General features: G+C 35.5%; 1 non-coding gene across 1 annotated transcript; it reads left to right on the forward strand.

Moving 5' to 3' along the window:
- Positions 1 to 7,404: 7,404 nt before the first annotated feature.
- LOC130963969 (small nucleolar RNA R71) lies at positions 7,405 to 7,512 on the forward strand. The gene has a single exon (XR_009080084.1). It is a non-coding gene; the product is annotated as a small nucleolar RNA R71 (small nucleolar RNA).
- The last annotated feature ends 10,229 nt before the right edge of the window (positions 7,513 to 17,741 follow it).

Here is a 17,741-nt window from a genome sequence, read left to right on the forward strand (position 1 = left end):
TAAGGGTGGAGCACCAAGAACACTCCATTCTCCTCCATGAAATTAGAGAAGACCAAAGAATCATGAGAGAAGAGCAACAAAGACAAGGAAGAGACATTGAGGAGCTCAAGCACTCCATAGGATCTTCAAGAGGAAGAAAGAGCCGTCATCACTAAGGAGGACCCGTTCTTTGATTTCCTTGTTCTTTATTCTTCTGTTTTTCGAATTTTATGCTTATGTTTATCCATGTTTGTGTCTTGTGATCATTAGTGTCTTAGTGTCTATGCCTTAAAGTTATGAATGTCCTATGAATCCATCACCTTTCTTGAATAAAAACGTGCTTAATTGAAAAGGAAAGAATTGCATGAATTCTGAATTTTATAATAGTTTAATTAATTTGATGTGGTGGCAACACTTTTGTTCTCTGAATGTATGCTTGAACAGTGCATATGTCTTTTGAATTTGTGGTTCATGAATGTTGGCTCTTGAAAGAATGATGAAAAAGGAGACATGTTACTGAGGATCTGAAAAATCATTAAAAATGATTCTTGAAGCAAGAAAAAGCAGTGAATACAAAAAAAAAAAGAGAAAGAAAGCAAGTGAAAAAAAAAACCGAAAAAAAAAAAGAAGAAAGAAAAAGAAAGAAATAAAGTTGTGATCCAAGGCAATAAGAGTGTGCTTAAGAACCCTGGACACCTCTAATTGGGGACTTTAGCAAAGCTGAGTCACAATCTGAAAAGGTTCACCCAATTATGTGTCTGTGGCATGTATGTATCCGGTGGTAATACTGGAAGGCAGAGTGCTTTGGGCCACAGCCAAGACTCAATAAATAGCTATGTTCAAGAATCATACTTTACTAGGAGATCATTAACACTATCTGGATTCTAAGTTCCTAAAGAAGCCAATCATTCTGAATTACAAGGGATAGAGTGAGATGCCAAACTATTCAGAGACAAAAAGCTAAAAGCCCGCTCATCTAATTAATACTGATCTTCATAGATATTTTGGAGTTCATTGCATATTCTCTTCTTTATATCTTATTTGATCTTCAGTTGCTTGGGGACAACAATTTAAGTTTGGTGTTGTGATGAGCGGATAATTTGTATGCTTTTTGGCATTGTTTTTAGTATGTTTTTAGTATGATCTAGTTAGTTTTTTTTTATTAGTTTTTAGTTAAAATTCACTTTTATGGACTTTACTATGAGTTTGTGTGTTTTTCTGTGATTTCAGGTATTTTCTGGCTGAAATTGAGGGATCTGAGCAAAAATCTGATCCAGAGACTCAAAAGGACTACAGATGCTGTTGGATTCTGACCTCCCTGCACTCGAAGTGGATTTTCTGGAGCTACAGAAGCCCAATTGGCGCGCTCTCAACGGCGTTGGAAAGTAGACATCCTGGCTTTCCAGCAATATATAATAGTCCATACTTTGCCCAAGATTTGATGGCCCAAACCGGCGTTCAAAGTCACCTCAAGAAATTCCAGCGTTAAACGCCGGAACTGGCACCTAATTGGGAGTTAAACGCCCAAACTGGCACCAAAGCTGGCGTTTAACTCCAAGAAGAGTCTCTACACGAAAATGCTTCATTGCTCAGCCCAAGCACACACCAAGGGCCCGGAAGTGGATTTTTATGTCATTTACTCATTTCTGTACACCTTAGGCTATTTCTATAAGTAGGACCTTTTACTATTGTATAAAAAATCTTCGGATCTTTGGAACCTTTTTCTAGAGATCTTTTGATCACTTTGGGAGGCTGGCCATTCGGCCATGCCTAGACCTTGTTCTTATGTATTTTCAACGGTGGAGTTTCTACACATAGATTAAGGTATGGAGCTCTGCTGTACCTCGAGTATTAATGCAACTACTATTGTTCTTCTATTCAATTCCGCTTGTTCTTTGTCCAAGATATCACTTGTTCTTCAACTTGATGAAGGTGATGATTGACGCCCATCACCATTCTCACTCATGAACAAAGTGACTGACAACCACTCTTGTTCTACAAGCATCTGAGGCTTAGTGAATATCTCTTGGATTCCTGATTGCACGATGCATGGTTGATCGCCTAACAACCGAGTGCTCGCCTGACAAACGAGCCAGCCATTCCGTGAGATCAGAGTCTTCGTGGTATAGGCAAGAACTGATGGCGGCATTCAAGAGAATCCGGAAGGTCTAACCTTGTCTGTGGTATTCTGAGTAGGATTCAATGATTGAATGACTGTGACGTGCTTCAAACTCCTAGCAGGCTAGGGCGTTAGTGACAGACGCAAAAGTATCAATGGATATTATTCCGGCCTGAACGAGAACCGACAGATGATTAGCCTATGCTGTGACAGAGCATCAGGGACGTATTTTCACCGAGAGGATGGGAGGTAGCTGCTGACAACAGTGAAACCCTACACGAGCTTGCCATGGAAAGGAGTAAGAAGGATTGGATGAAGGCAGTAGGAAAGCAGAGAGACGGAAGGGAAGGCATCTTCATGCGCTTATCTGAAGTTCCTACCAATGAATCACATAAGTATCACTATCCTTATCTTTTATACTATTTTCGTTCATCACCATATCCATTTGAGTCTGCCTGACTAAGATTTACAAGATGACCATAGCTTGCTTCAATGCTAACAATCTCCATGGGATCGACCCTTACTCACGTAAGGTATTACTTGGACGACCCAGTGCACTTGCTGGTTAGTTGTGCGAAGTTGTATAATGCCATGGAATTGAACCACCAAGTTTTTGGAGTTCATGACCAGGGATTATGAGAGTTGTGAAAAGTATTGTTCACAATTTCGCGCACCACCGGGCATGAGCCTCAGTCGAGATTTGTAAAGGAGAACAAAATCTCCAGGTTGGAACTCTCTCTTCTTGATGTTTTGATCATGCACAGCTTTCATCTTTTCCTTGTATATTCTGGAGTTCTCATAAGCTTCTAGGCGAAGGTTCTCCAGTTCCTGCAGTTGTAACTTTCCTTCAGCTCCAGCATCCTCAATCCCCATGTTGCACTCTTTAACTGCCCAGAAGGCTTTGTGTTCGATTTCAACTGGGAGATGACAAGCTTTTCCATAAACTAAGCGGAAGGGACTCATCCCAATGGGTGTCTTGTATGCTGTTCTATATGCCCACAGTGCATCTTGTAGTCTGGTGCTCCAGTCTTTTCTGTGAGGCTTTACTATCTTTTGCAAGATACGTTTAATTTCTCTGTTTGACACCTCGGCTTGCCCATTAGTTTGGGGATGGTAAGCTGTTGCAACTTTATGGATTATCCCATGCTTCTTCATCAATCCTGTTAGTCTCCTGTTATAAAAATGGGTGCCTTGATCGCTCACGATCGCTCGTGGTGATCCAAAGCGGCATATAATATGGTTTCTCACAAAGGAAACAACAGTGTTAGCATCATCAGTGCGGGTAGGAATTGCTTCCACCCATTTGGAAACATAATCTACAGCTAACAATATATAAAAATATCCACTTGAATTTGGAAATGGACCCATGAAGTCAATGCCCCAAACTCAAAAATTTCACAGAAGAGCATATATTGTTGAGGCATCTCATCCCTCTTGGATATGTTACCAAATTTCTGGCATGGGTGACAAGATTTACAAAACTCAACAGCATCTCTAAAAAGAGTAGGCCACCAGAATCCACAGTCTAAGATCTTTCTATCTGTTCGTTGAGGGCCAAAATGTCCTCCACTTTCAGATGAGTGACAGGCCTCTAAAATGGACTGGAATTCTGATTGAGGTACACAACGTCTAATTATCTGGTCAGCGCCACATCTCCATAAATTGGGTCATCCCATATAATATTTAGACTCGCTTTTCAGCTTGTCTCTTTGATGTTTAGAAAAATGTGGAGGAAATGTGCGGCTAACTAAATAATTAGCAACAGGTGCATACCAAGGGACTACCTCAGATACTGCTTGCAGGTTGTCAAAAGGAAAATTATCATCTATAGGAGTAGAATCATCCTCAATATGTTCAAGGCGACTCAAGTGGTCTGCAACTAAATTTTGATTACCACTCCTATCCTTGATTTCTAAATCAAATTCTTGTAACAGCAGTATCCAACGTATAAGTCTTGGTTTGGATTCCTTTTTAGCCAATAGATACTTTAGAGCTGCATGGTCCGAATACACTACTACTCTAGTACCAAGTAAATAAGCCCGGAATTTATCCAGAGCAAAAACAATAGCAAGTAGTTCTTTCTCAGTAGTAGTATAATTGGACTGGGCAGTGTCTAAAGTCTTAGACGCATAGGCAATAACAAAAGGGTTCTTACCTTCACGTTGAGCCAGCGCTGCTCCTACTGCATGGTTGGAAGCATCGCACATGATTTCAAATGGCTGGTTCCAATCGGGTCCTCTCACAATTGGAGCTTGAGTTAGAGCAGTCTTTAGCTTATCAAATGCTTGTTTGCACTCCTCACTGAACTCAAACTCAATATCCTTTTGTAGTAATCTGGATAAGGGAAGTGCCACCTTACTAAAATCCTTAATAAATCTCCTGTAGAAACCTGCATGGCCAAGGAACGAACGGACTTCCCTCACAGAAGAGGGGTAAGGTAGACTAGAAATAACATTCACCTTTGCTGGGTCTACAGAAATGCCATTATTAGATACCACATGTCCTAATACAATCCCTTGTTTTACCATAAAGTGGCATTTTTTGAAATTCAATACAAGGTTTGTATTAATACATCTATCTAATACTCTAGATAATCCATCTAAGCAAAGGTTAAAAGAATCACCATAAACGCTAAAATCGTCCATAAAAACTTTCATACAGTCCTCAATAAGATCAGAGAAAAGACTCATCATGCACCTTTGGAAAGTAGCTGGTGCATTGCACAAGCCAAAGGGCATTCTCTTATAAGCATAGGTCCTAAAAGGACATGTAAAAGTAGTCTTTTCCTGATCCTTAGGAGCTATATGAATCTGGAAATAACCTGTATAACCATCTAAAAAGCAATAATGCGATTTACCTGACAGGCGATCCAGCATTTGATCAATGAATGGAAGTGGATAGTGATCCTTACGAGTAGCTTGGTTGAGATGCCTGTAATCAATGCAGACTCTCCAAGCATTCTGAACCCTAGTTGCTATGAGCTCTCCATGCTCATTTTTCACTGTAGTGACTCCGGACTTCTTGGGCACCACTTGCACTGGGCTCACCCATTCACTGTCTGAAATGGGATATATGATACCGGCCTCCAATAGTCTGGTCACTTCCTTTTTGACAACTTCCAAGATGGTAGGATTCAATCTTCTTTGTGGTTGACGGACAGGTCTTGCTCCCTCTTCTAAAAATATTCTGTGCTCGCATATTTGAGGGTTGATTCCCACTATGTCTGCCAAACTCCACCCTATTGCCTTCTTATGCTTCCTCAACACATCAAGTAGCTGTTCTTCTTGTTGAGAAGTCAGTTCTCTTGCAATAATAACCGGAAACTTCTGCTCATCCTCAAGGTAAGCATATTTGAGATGTGGAGGGAGAGGTTTCAATTCTAACTTTTGATCGTGGACAGGCTCTGGGTTATCTGGGGCTTGTGAAAATGGTGAAGTTTTCTCATTGTCAGTTAAGAGGATCCCCACACTTGGACCTTGTCCAGTATGCCTCTCTTCAAACTCTTCCTTTTGAACTTCAGCCACACTTTCGTCTATGACATCACACTGGAAGATAGAACGATCTTCTGGGGGGTTGTCAATGACTCCATTCAGATTGAAGATTACTATGCGGCCATCTATTTCAAAGGAGTATGTCCCTGAAAAAGCATCCAATTTGAATTTTGATGTCTTCAGGAATGGTCTTCCAAGTAGGATTGATGATGGCTTATCTGAGTCATTATGGGGCATCTCCAAGATATAAAAATCAGTGGGAAATGTGAGCCCTTTAATGTTCACCAAAACATCTTCAGTAACTCCAGCAACTGTAATAATGCTTTTATCTGCTAACACAAAACGAGCTGCCGACCTTTTTAAGGGAGGGAGCCTTAAAATATCATATATAGACAAAGGGATTATACTGACACATGCTCCTAAATCACACATGCAATCATAAATTACTACACCACCAATAGTACAACTAACTATGCAAGGACCTGGATCACTACATTTCTCAGGTAATCCTCCCATTAAAGCAGATATAGAACTACCTAAAGGAATAGTTTCTAATTCATTAATTTTATCTTTATGGATACATAATTCTTTTAGAAACTTTGCATATTTAGGTACTTGCTGAATAACATCAAAAAGGGGAACAGTTACCTCAACCTTTTTGAATATTTCTACCATTTTAGGATCAGGTTCCAGCTGTTTCCTATGCTTCCTTGCAAGTTGTGAAAATGGAATGGGAGTAGTGTTTTCTGTGGTGCCTGCACCTTTTTGTGCTTCTTCCTGTGGTGGAGCTATCTCTTCTTCAGCTATACCCTGTATATCCTCTTCCTCTCCAACATCTTTGATTTCTACCCCTTCTTCAGCTGAGGCGTATTCTGGTGAGCTTGGTTCCTCCTGATTCCTCTCCTGCAGTGTGGTTCTGGACCTCAGGGTGATGACATTAATGCCTCCCTTTGGATTGGGTAATGGTTGAGAGGGGATTCCAGTTGTGCTTGAAGGTTGGTTATTGGAATTTTGTGCTGAACCAAGTTGTGTCATAAAAGCTTGCAGAGTAGAGGTAAAACCATTCAGACTGGCGTTAATACTGTTCACAATGGTATTTTCCATGGCCAGTTGTCTTTTCTCAAAAGCTTGTAATAATTCTTTATTAGAAGATACAGAAGAATGAGTAATTTGGGGGGTTTGCTGCTGATTGTTTGGTGGTCCTTGGTTTTGCCTCAGGTGAGGTACTCGGTAAGGTTGATTTTGCTGCCTGTTATTGTAATTATTCCACCTCTGATTTCCCTGATTATCTCTGCCTCCCCTATTATTGTTGTCCCTCCAATTCTGGTTTAAATTGTCCTGCCATCCATGGTTATTATTTCCACTTTGATTATACCCTTGGTTGGGGCGGTCATAGAAGTTGTGAGTGGATGCCACTATGTTGTCTTCTTGTTGGAGCTGCAGGCATTCATCAGTGTAATGGCTATAATCAGCACAAATTCCGCAAATTCTTTGTGGGACTAGTTGTTGGTTTTGCTGCGGTTGAGTTTGCTGAGCTTGTTGATTTAACTGCATTTGCTTAAGCAGGTTGGTCATTTCACAGATGCTTCGATTTAGAGTAGCAGTTTCTATGCCAGAAGATACTTCTGCAACGGCCCTTGAACGGCCTTGCTTCTGTCTGTGGTTCCGAGTAGATTCAGCTAAATCACTGATCAATTGCCAAGCTTCATCAGTGGTCTTGTACTTCTTCATAGACCCATTGCTGGCACTTTCCAATGTGGTCTTATCTTGGGGCCTCATACCTTGTGTGACATAGCTGAGTAGCACGATCTTGTCAATCATGTGGTGGGGGCATGCTTCCAGAAGATTATTGAAGCGTTCCCAGTATTCAAAGAGAGTTTCATTGTCATCCTGAATAATTGTAGAGATATCCTTCCTCAGTTTATCAGTAACTTCAGATGGGAAGAATTTTTCCAAGAACTCCTTTCTGAGTGTATCCCAGTTGGATACGTTTGCTAGAGGTTGAGTGTAGTACCACTCTCTTGCTTTTCCCTCAAGAGAGAACGGAAAAGCTTTCAGCAGAATTGAAGTTTCATCAGCGCTATCACTCCTGACAGTAGAACAGGCTGCCTGGAAATCTCTCAAATGCTTGATAGGCTCTTGAGTAGGTAGGCCATGAAATTTCGGCATTAAATTTAGCAGTGCGGTCTTTATTTCAAAATCCGTAGCTACCGCTGGATGATGCGCTTGAAACGGTTGCAGTGTAAAATCAGGAGCTCCTTCCTCCTGAATGGTAATTCTTCTAGCTGCCATGTTTTCTACACATAAAACAACCGAATCAGTAGAACGAGGGCTGGTTTCTTACTCAGATTCACTTTCAGATCCGCCCTCAGAGCGGACTAACCTACGCTGTTCTCGCCTTATTCATGAAATTGTTCTTTCAATTTCAGGATCGAATATTAGCAAGCGCGGATCAGGAGGTGAACGTGTAATTTGACGGAAGAAATACGCAGCTCATAGTAGCAAAATTAAATAAAATGCAAATAAATAAATTCTAATTAATAAAATAAGCACTCTATTGCAACTCCCCGGCAACGGCGCCAAAAATTGATGGAGATGCAGAAGCTGGTGAATTAAAAATTTATTAAAATAGTTACGTTGCAAGTATAGTTCTTAACTCACCCAGAATCTGTCTATCAATTTAGAAATGTGTCACAGAAAGTTTAAATTAAAATTACTGGGAGTTTAAGTCCCAGGTCGTCTCCCAACGAGTTGCAGAAAAGTGTGTTGTTTTATTAATCAGATATTCCAAAAAGAGTTGAGCTAAGTAAATTGGGATTTAATTTGAGGAAATTTAAATAAAAATAAAAGGCCTTGACTGGGAATTGATTGGTTAGAATCTCTATCATTGATGGTGTGATTGTAAGATTAATTTATAATTAATAGTTGTTCTGTTTGGTTATCCCTTACTAGGTAAAAGAAAGTCAAACAAGTGGAAATGCCAGATCTGTTCACAAGTTGCAACCCACTTAGTTTAAAGGGATTGGCGTCGGTGACAGGATAGCAATCCAACATTTAACCCAATTACAAATTTTTCTTTCAATCCTTCCAACTCAAGAGTTCCTTTTAATCAACTCCCCATCAAGTAATGAAACTACTCACACATTGTAATTAAAGAATCCATGGCACATGAAAGGGAATTAAAAGAAGACATGATTATTGGAATGGAAATTAACTTGGAAGGAAATACTCCTTGCATTAATTAATCATAAAAATATCTGAATGACAAAATTGAACATAACAAAGGACATGGAAGAATAAAACCAAGTGAAGAGAACAAACTGGAATGATAAAGTCTTGATGAGGAAATAACTCTTCTCAATGTTCCAATGCTAAGATCAATTGAAAATTAGAATTCTAAAAACTAGAGAGAAAAACCTAAGAGAGTGAAAAACTAGCTCTAAAACTACTCAATGCATTGTCTCTTGTTTCTGCATATTCTCTGACTCTAGTCTGCTGTTCCGGGCTGAAAACTGGGCCGAAAACTGGGCCAAAGTCGCTGGTTTCAGATTCTGCAGTTTATGCAGATCGCGCATGTCACGCGATCGCGTCGTCCATGCGGACGCGTCGCTGGCGCTTTTCCTCTTCACGCGTTCGCGTCGTCCACGCTACCGCATTGCTTGTGCTTTTCAATCCGTGCGGCCGCGCAAGCCATGCGACCGCGTCACTGCGATTTGCGATCCTTCGCGCGGTCGCGTGAGCCATGCGACCGCGTCACTTTTCGCTGGTTATCTCCTCAAATTCTTGTGTTCCTTCCATTTTTGCTAGCTTCCTCTCCAATCTCCGTCTCATTCATGCCCTATGAAGCCTGAAACACTCGACACACAGATTACGGCATCGAATGGAATAAAGGAGAATTGAAATTAAATAATTAATGTCTCTAGGAAGCAATTTTCAAACATGTAATAAAATCAGGAAGGAAATCTAAATGCATGCTAAATTGATAAATAAGTGGGTAAGGATCACGACAAAACCACACAATTAAACACAATATAAACTATAAATTAGTGGTTTATCACTACTCCCTTCACATGAATGTGAATTTGGCATCCATGTCAATGGAGTAGGCTCGCAACTTGACTTTGGAGTTGATTAATATTTGAGACCCTTGAGTTGGAATACTCAAGAGTTAATTGGTAATTGGAAGTTGTTGGCCAGCTTTCTAGTTACTAACACTAACCCTTCCCAAGGGAAAGGATTATTTTCTTGTGAATAGAAGTTGGCTCTCAACTTGACTTTCCTTTATTCAATGAAGGATAACCAAGTGGAACAACAACCTATTACTAATTAATCTTGGGAAATCCAACAAGGATAGAAGTTCAAATTAATCTTCTCCTAGTCAAGGCTTTTTATTTATTTTAATTATATAAAACTTCTTGTTAATTTTCATTGCTTCAATTTATAAAAATTTATGTGCCCATTGCCCAAACTCCAAATTTCCCAGAAAACTCATAACCAATAATAAATACACCTCCCTGCAATTCCTTGAGAGACGACCCGAGATTTAAATACTCGGTTATTATTTATTAGGGGTTTGTTACTCGTGACAAACAATCTTTTGTATGAAAGGATTCTTGTTGGTTTAGAAACTATACTTTCAACGTGATTACATTTGTGAAATTCTAGACCACGCAAGAATCCGTTCGTCAATGCTTGATGGGATCTTTAGTGGGTAGACCATGGAACTTAGGAAAGAGATTAATCAAGGAGGTCTTTGGGTCAAAATCTGCATTCAAGTTCAGATGACGCGCTTGAAATGGTTGAAGAGCAAAATCTGGAGCTCTCGCTTCCTTGAAAGTGATCCTTCTAGGAGTGGTCATAGTATCGGTACCTAAATCAATAGAAGTGACATCAATAGATTTAGTAGGAGAGGAGTTAGTTTCTTCCTCAAATGATGCTTCGGATTCAACCTCGGGGAAGATTGGTGAATTGGGGGAAATCCCTTCACCACCCTCGGAAGCTAACCGACGTCGAGCTCGCCTAATATGTGAAATTGTTTTTTCAATTTCAAGATCAAATGGGGCTAAGCTCGGATCCGGTAATGAATGCGTCATTCAATAAAAGAAAGATAGAGCTCGTGGCAACAAAATATACTAGGAAAATTAATTAATAAATACTACTAATAACCAACTAACACACAAATAAAAGATGCAATTATGCAAATATGAAAATATTTACACCAACCAATAACTTAGCACACATATGCAACTCCCCGGCAACAACGCCAAAACTTGACGAGTGGATAAATGTCGGTCAAGAATTACCAAAAGTAATTTTCAAATTAAAGTCACAAGTAAAGTCTTAACCGACGAGATTTCTGCTAATCAGAGTTAAAAAGTGTGTCACAATTAAATTCAATAACCAGGAGTAGAATCTCGAGTCATTTTTCTAGGAGTTGACACAAGATACAAATTATTGGTTAGGATTTCCTAGAGATTTTCGAAGTCAAGAACAAGAGAAATAAATAACTAGAAATTATAGCAATATATAACTAGCAAGAGTTGTAAAATAATCAATATAAAAATTCTTGGTTAGGGGTGAGAATCGGAAATTCTATCCTTATTGTCTTTCCCAAGTGTGATGGTAAAACCTCATCGCTTTCACTTAGTTATCCTCCAACGATTGAAGGAAAGTCAAGTGAAACAATTAACTTTAGCTCACAAGTCCTAGTCACTTCATAGAGAAGAACTAGAGTTTGTGAGTTTCAAGTTAATTAGCAATCTTCATTTACCAAATAACACTTGAGTATAACAATTCAAGTGGCTCCAATCACTCAACTCCAACCAAGCAAGGAAATCTACTCCATGATCTTGGATGACATTTTCTCAAACACTTGGTGGGCGAAGGTAAAAGACATGATAAAAAATGATAAAATAACTAAATTTAAATTACCACTAGCAATAATCAACAATAGCAAATCAAGCAATGACAATAGATGTGGAAATGATTCAATGCATTAATAAAATTCAAGAGTAACAAGATCTAAACATGAATTCAAGTAACCAAATGGAAAAGAGTACTAAAGAAATTAAAGAAGAAAACTAGAAGGAGAATGACTATAATTGAAGATAACAACAATTTCTCTCAAGATCCAATGGAAAGTAAAACTAAGAATGCCAAAAATCCTAGAGAGAAGTGGGAGTTTCTCTCATTAAAATTTAAAAAACTCAAAAAATAAGCTAAAGTGAAAAGTGTGTTCAGTCTCAGCTCCATCCAAGCCTCTAGTCTGCGTTTTTGGGCTTGAAACTGGGCCAAAATCAGCCCAGAAATCGCCCCCAGCGTATTCCTTTAATTGCAGCACGTGACGCTCGTCATGTGTACGCGTTAGCCACGCGTACGCGTCGGTGGGCTCTGCACAGGTAACGTGTACGCATCAGTCACACGTACGCGTCGCTTGGAAAATGGCTTGATCACGCGTACGCTTCAGTCATGCGCGCGCATCGCCTTCAGCTTCTCAAATCTTCAAATTCTTGTGTTCCTTCTAATTTAGCATGCTTCCTCCTATCCTCTATACCATTCATGCTCTATAAATCCTATAATCACTTAACACACATATCACGGTATCGAATGATAATAACAGAGGATTACAAATTAGTGATTTAAAGGCTTAGGAATCATGTTTTCAATCATAACACAAAATTAGGTAGGAAACTTAAAAACATGCAATTTACATGAATTATGTGAGAATAATTGACAAAACCCACTCAATTCAGTCCAAAATATATCATAAAATAGTGGTTTATCATCCGCAAGCGCAGTCATACCACGGTTGGGTGAGCATTCGCGTGCATAATGCTTTGATGCTTGCGCTACCTTGGACATGCTTATCTGTTTATTTTGTGATCTCTTTCATTTTTAGGCCATGCTCTTTGCTGCCACTTGTTTTTAATCCATCCTAAAATACTAACAAACACATCAAGACACCATGTGGATGATTAAAGATTCAAAACATTAAAATTATTACAAGAATTTATGATTTTGTCACTTATTGCAATTGAAAAAGAGAATTATAAGTATAGGCAATTAAGCACAAAAGGTATAGAGAAATTAAGTAAAATTCCCTAAAATTTGTACAAGTAGTCACATGAAAATCAGCTTTATCAACCCCACACCTTTTGTGTATCTTCTTTCTTTGTTTTTTTTTCTTTTTTAGTACTTAATCTCATTCTTCTTATCATCAAAAGGCATTGAACCAAACTCAAAGCTTACCACAGTTGCCTTTATTGCTGACAAAATTAAAAAGTTGCCTTCACCTCTCTATGTCGTCATTTTCTTTGTCTTCTCATCTGTTTGCTTGTGCATCTACTTCATTGTAGATGTCTCTCTCTTTTACTTGTGCTTTTGCTACATCACCTCTTTTAACTTGCGGTTTTTATTTATATGTTTGAATTCTTTCACACTTTGCAAAATATACACGCCGCATACATCATCTTTTTGTGATTTATGCATAAACTATAATTTTCAACACTATATTCCAAATTTTTCGATATGTTTAGTAGGCACTTCTAAAATTAAAGTAAAAATGTATAGACTTAAAAATAACTCTTGGTATAATTTTAACGTACTAAAAATTTCTCTATTATAGCACAATGTGTTACAAAAATTCGTATATGTTTTTTATTATATGAATATATACTATTTTTACCCTTTTTCTTTTCTAAGATTTTCTACAAAACCTTTCATAATACTTTTTCATATGACTTTTTCAAGTTAACGAATACTATATGTAAATCTTTCTTTTTCGTTCAATATATTTCCATTATTAGTATTAGTAAATATATAAATTTCATGGTAGACCTAACCAACATATAATAAAAATTGATTTTTCAGAATTTGAATATCTTATCTTAGCTTCTATTTTATCATCCTCTCCTATGACTCTATGTTATGACTCAAGATCTTGATCTATATATAATTTCTATATTTTTTTGTGTATACCCTTTTTGTTTTTGTGATTAGAGACTAAGGGAGTAAGGTAGTCATTTTCTTTAATTTTAATATATTCTTTAACTTATTTTTTATCCGTTTTATGAATTTTAGAACCTTAATCTTTTAAATTCATAAATAGAATAAAAGTCTTGATACTTTTTTCTCTACATAATTTATTCAAACAAAAATTCTCAAAACATTCATTAATTTGTAAAATTAGCTCTTCTATCTTTTATTAATTCTTTTTTTTCCAAAATTTCATCATACTTATCCTCTTTAATACACTAGTATATTAATCAAATTTAATATTAATGTAAAATATTTTAAATTATAATTAAACAAAACAATTGAAATATTTAAAATTATTATTATAATAGTGTTTGTAATAGCATATGATAATTAAATTATTTTAATTAATAAAAAATATACTTTATAATATTTCAACTGAAATATCTAAACAATCATTTTCTATTTTCTATAAAGCCCCACAAATTTTTCCAATAATATAATATAATATAATATAATATAATATCACGAGTTTGACTAAACAATTATCATAAGAAAATGAAATTTATTTGTAATTTGATATGTATATTTTAAGATGTAATAATAACAATTATATTCATATTAAAGGAAAACTTTTGAAAAAGAATAAAAAAAATGTTTTCATATAATCATAGAATGTCTTTGGTGGGAAAAGTATGATTTGGTCCTTAAAGAACCATGTAAAAATATTCCATATGAATGGTGGAGATGGCTGCCGTACTGAACTTGTTGGTAATGCTAATTTTGACCAAATATTAAATATATTTACAAACCGGTACAATATGATTTAGTTAGACCAAATCTTTAATGACCGGTTTTTTTTTTTTTTGGGTTGGAGAAATTGATGATGAGATTTTTTTTGTTTTTGCCATATGAGCCACACCCATAACCCACTCAACACAACTCATGAAAACCTATACCCTCAGTTACTACCCACTATCTAATGACGTTATCCATACCCTCTACAATTTCATCTTCTACCTTTTCATATGTACAAGTTCTGGAGAATGAATGAATCAATCATTTCTGGAAAAGAAAAAAAAATTACATTTCCATAACGAACCAAGATGGAAGGAAAAAAATCAAATCGAATCAAAGAAAAAGAGAAGAAATGAAACATGGAAAATCCTTGGCGAGGCAAAGGATGTCATCAAAGGAGTTAGGGATTTGATTTTTCTTGCTTTTCTTGTTGCCATGGAAATCGAAGCAACCAGCTAAGCTGAAGAACAGAGCTTCAATAATTCCGATAAGCAGAATGCACACCGCACAGTGTTTCATCTCTGATAGATCCTTTCATGAAAGCACAGAAAGAGAAAGGAAAGTGAGAATGAAATTGCGGTGTATGGGTATTTCATATCACACCAGTGTCAATGTGCCATAGAGGACTTTTTTTTTTTTTCTTTTTTCTTTTTTTTTTTGGTGTGAATGAAAGGGATAAGAGAGATTCTGCATGGCATTACTGAAAATTTATTTTAACGGACTATATTATTTTTTCCGGTAACCATTCAAATGGCACTTTTTTTAGAAATTTTCAATCGCAAAGGCTTTACCTTTACTGTTAACCACACACCATATGTGTTTCCTCCTTCTTTGGCAACTGTCTTTCATGGTGTTCCTACCGTAAGATTTAACAAAATCTCACTTCTGCAATTAACGGCATCGACCATTACTGGTGGATCATCTGGTAGGACCGATAAAGAATGTAATAAAAAGGGCAAAACACTAAAATAAACCAATGGAAAGAAATTTTTACGTAAATCCGTCAAACCAAAATTTAGTTCATGAATCAACCAATGCATGTTTATATGTAGTTCGAATCAATTAGATTCGAACTCAATCTACACATAATTCGAATCATATTGATTCGAATTATACACAAAACTCACACACACACTAATTCGAATCAACTTGATTCGAATTACACACATAAAATAATTCGAATCAAGTTGATTCGAATTAACACCCTGATTTATTAAAAAAATTAATAATTTATTAAAAAATTTATTAAAAAATAATAATTTAAAATTAAAAAAGTATATATTTTATTTCATGCATTAAAAAAAATCTAACAAAATATTAATTACGGACTTTTTTAAATTAATTATAATACTCTTTTGTCCATTTTTAATAGCTCATGAATATTTTTTAATAAATTTTTTTAAATTATATAGTGAGATATTACATGATTCGAATTACGCATGGGAAGTTCAATCACTTGATTGAATTATACGGTGAGCAATTCGAATTCTATACAATACTCTTCTGCCCATTCTTGATAGCTCATGATATTTTTGATAAATTTATTTTAATTATATAAACCACAAAAAAATAATGCAAATAATTTAAAAAATGACTAAAAAATATTAGGAATACTATAAAAATTTGTAATGTCTAATGATTTAGGTAAATACATGCATGTACACAAATTTTAAATAAAATACTCTAGATAGTCAATAATAATTTAAAAATAAAGAAAATATTTTATTCCATCCAAAATAATTAAAAAATATATTTATTCATTTAAAAAATGGCTTAAAAATGTTACGAGTAACTATAAAAGTTTGTAATATTCTAGTGATTTAGGTAAATACATGATAAAAATATTTTCTTTAATTTCTAAATTATTAATGTCCTAAGTCATTGCAAATTTTTATAGTACTCCTAACATCTTTTAAGCCATTTTAAATTATTTTGCATAGAATAAATATTTTTTGTGGTATAATTAAAATAAATTTATTAAAAAGTATTCATGAGCTATCAAGAATGGACAGAAGAGTATTGTATAGAATTCGAATTGCTCACCATATAATTCGAATCAGAGTGATTGAACTTTCCATGCGTAATTCGAATCATGTAATATCTCACCATATAATTTAAAAAAATTTATTAAAAAATATTCATGAGCTATTAAAAATGGACAAAAGAGTATTGTATGGAATTTGAATTGATAGCTCATTAATATTTAAAAAAAGTCTCGTAATTAAATATTTTGTTAGATTTTTTTTAATACATGAAATAAAATATATATTTTTTTAATTTTAAATTATTATTTTTTAATAAATTTTGTAATAAATTATTAATTTTTTTAATAAATCAGGGTGTAATTCGAATCAACTTGATTCGAATTATTGTATGTGTGTAATTCGAATCAAGTTGATTCGAATTAGTGTGTGTGTGAGTTTTGTGTATATGATTCGAATTATGTGTAGATTGAGTTCGAATCTAATTGATTCGAACTACATATAAACATGCATTGGTTGATTCATGAACTAAATTTTGGTTTGGCGAATTTACGTAAAAATTTCTTCCCCTTGGCTTATTTTAGTGTTTTGCCCTAATAAAAATTTAAAGATGGTAGTGGCAGCATCTATGAAGATCAATTTATAATTGCAATGGCCACAGAAATACCTGCTGTAATAGAAGACCATAATTTTCAAGAAGCTTGGGAAATATAATCAATAACAAAATATAATTTTTTTAAATTTGACCCCATATTACTTTTTATTATTTGTAAACCGGTCCTATATGTTTTATTAATTTTTTTTATTACTTGATCCTTTAAGGTCCAGAAGATTCTTTCCCCACCGTAGAAAGCTCCTTTGAACGTTTGTTCTAATAATAGCATCACAAAAAGCATCCTATTTTATAGATTCCCACAACATGATGTAAAAGGGTAAAGTATATACATAATAGTGAGTCGCGGCTCGAATGACAGACAACTATTAAAGGGAAAATTACAAGAATGGTACCGGTTAAACGCCGTCGTTTGAAGTTGGCACAAAACATGAGTTTTTTTAATTGTTTTTCATTTTCTTTTTTTTTCCCCTCGGCCTCGATGCAACGCTGCACATTTCGGCCAATGATATTGTTTTTCCGAACAAAAAAAGGAAGAACAATAACGAAATTTCTGGACAAAGCAAAAATATAATATATAAGAAATTGAAAATAAAAAATAATTAAAAAATTAATTTATATATTAACATGAACAAAAATAATTATTTTTCGAAATTAAATGATTATTTAAATAACGATATAATTTAACAGCTGTGAAAACTATTATAGGTTTGACTAAAAAATAAATTAGAAACGCACACATAAAAACATAGACCCAATAAAAGGGGGAAAATATAAAAAGAAAG

Source organism: Arachis stenosperma, chromosome 2, assembly GCF_014773155.1.
Source record: "Arachis stenosperma cultivar V10309 chromosome 2, arast.V10309.gnm1.PFL2, whole genome shotgun sequence".
NCBI lineage: Eukaryota > Viridiplantae > Streptophyta > Magnoliopsida > Fabales > Fabaceae > Arachis > Arachis stenosperma.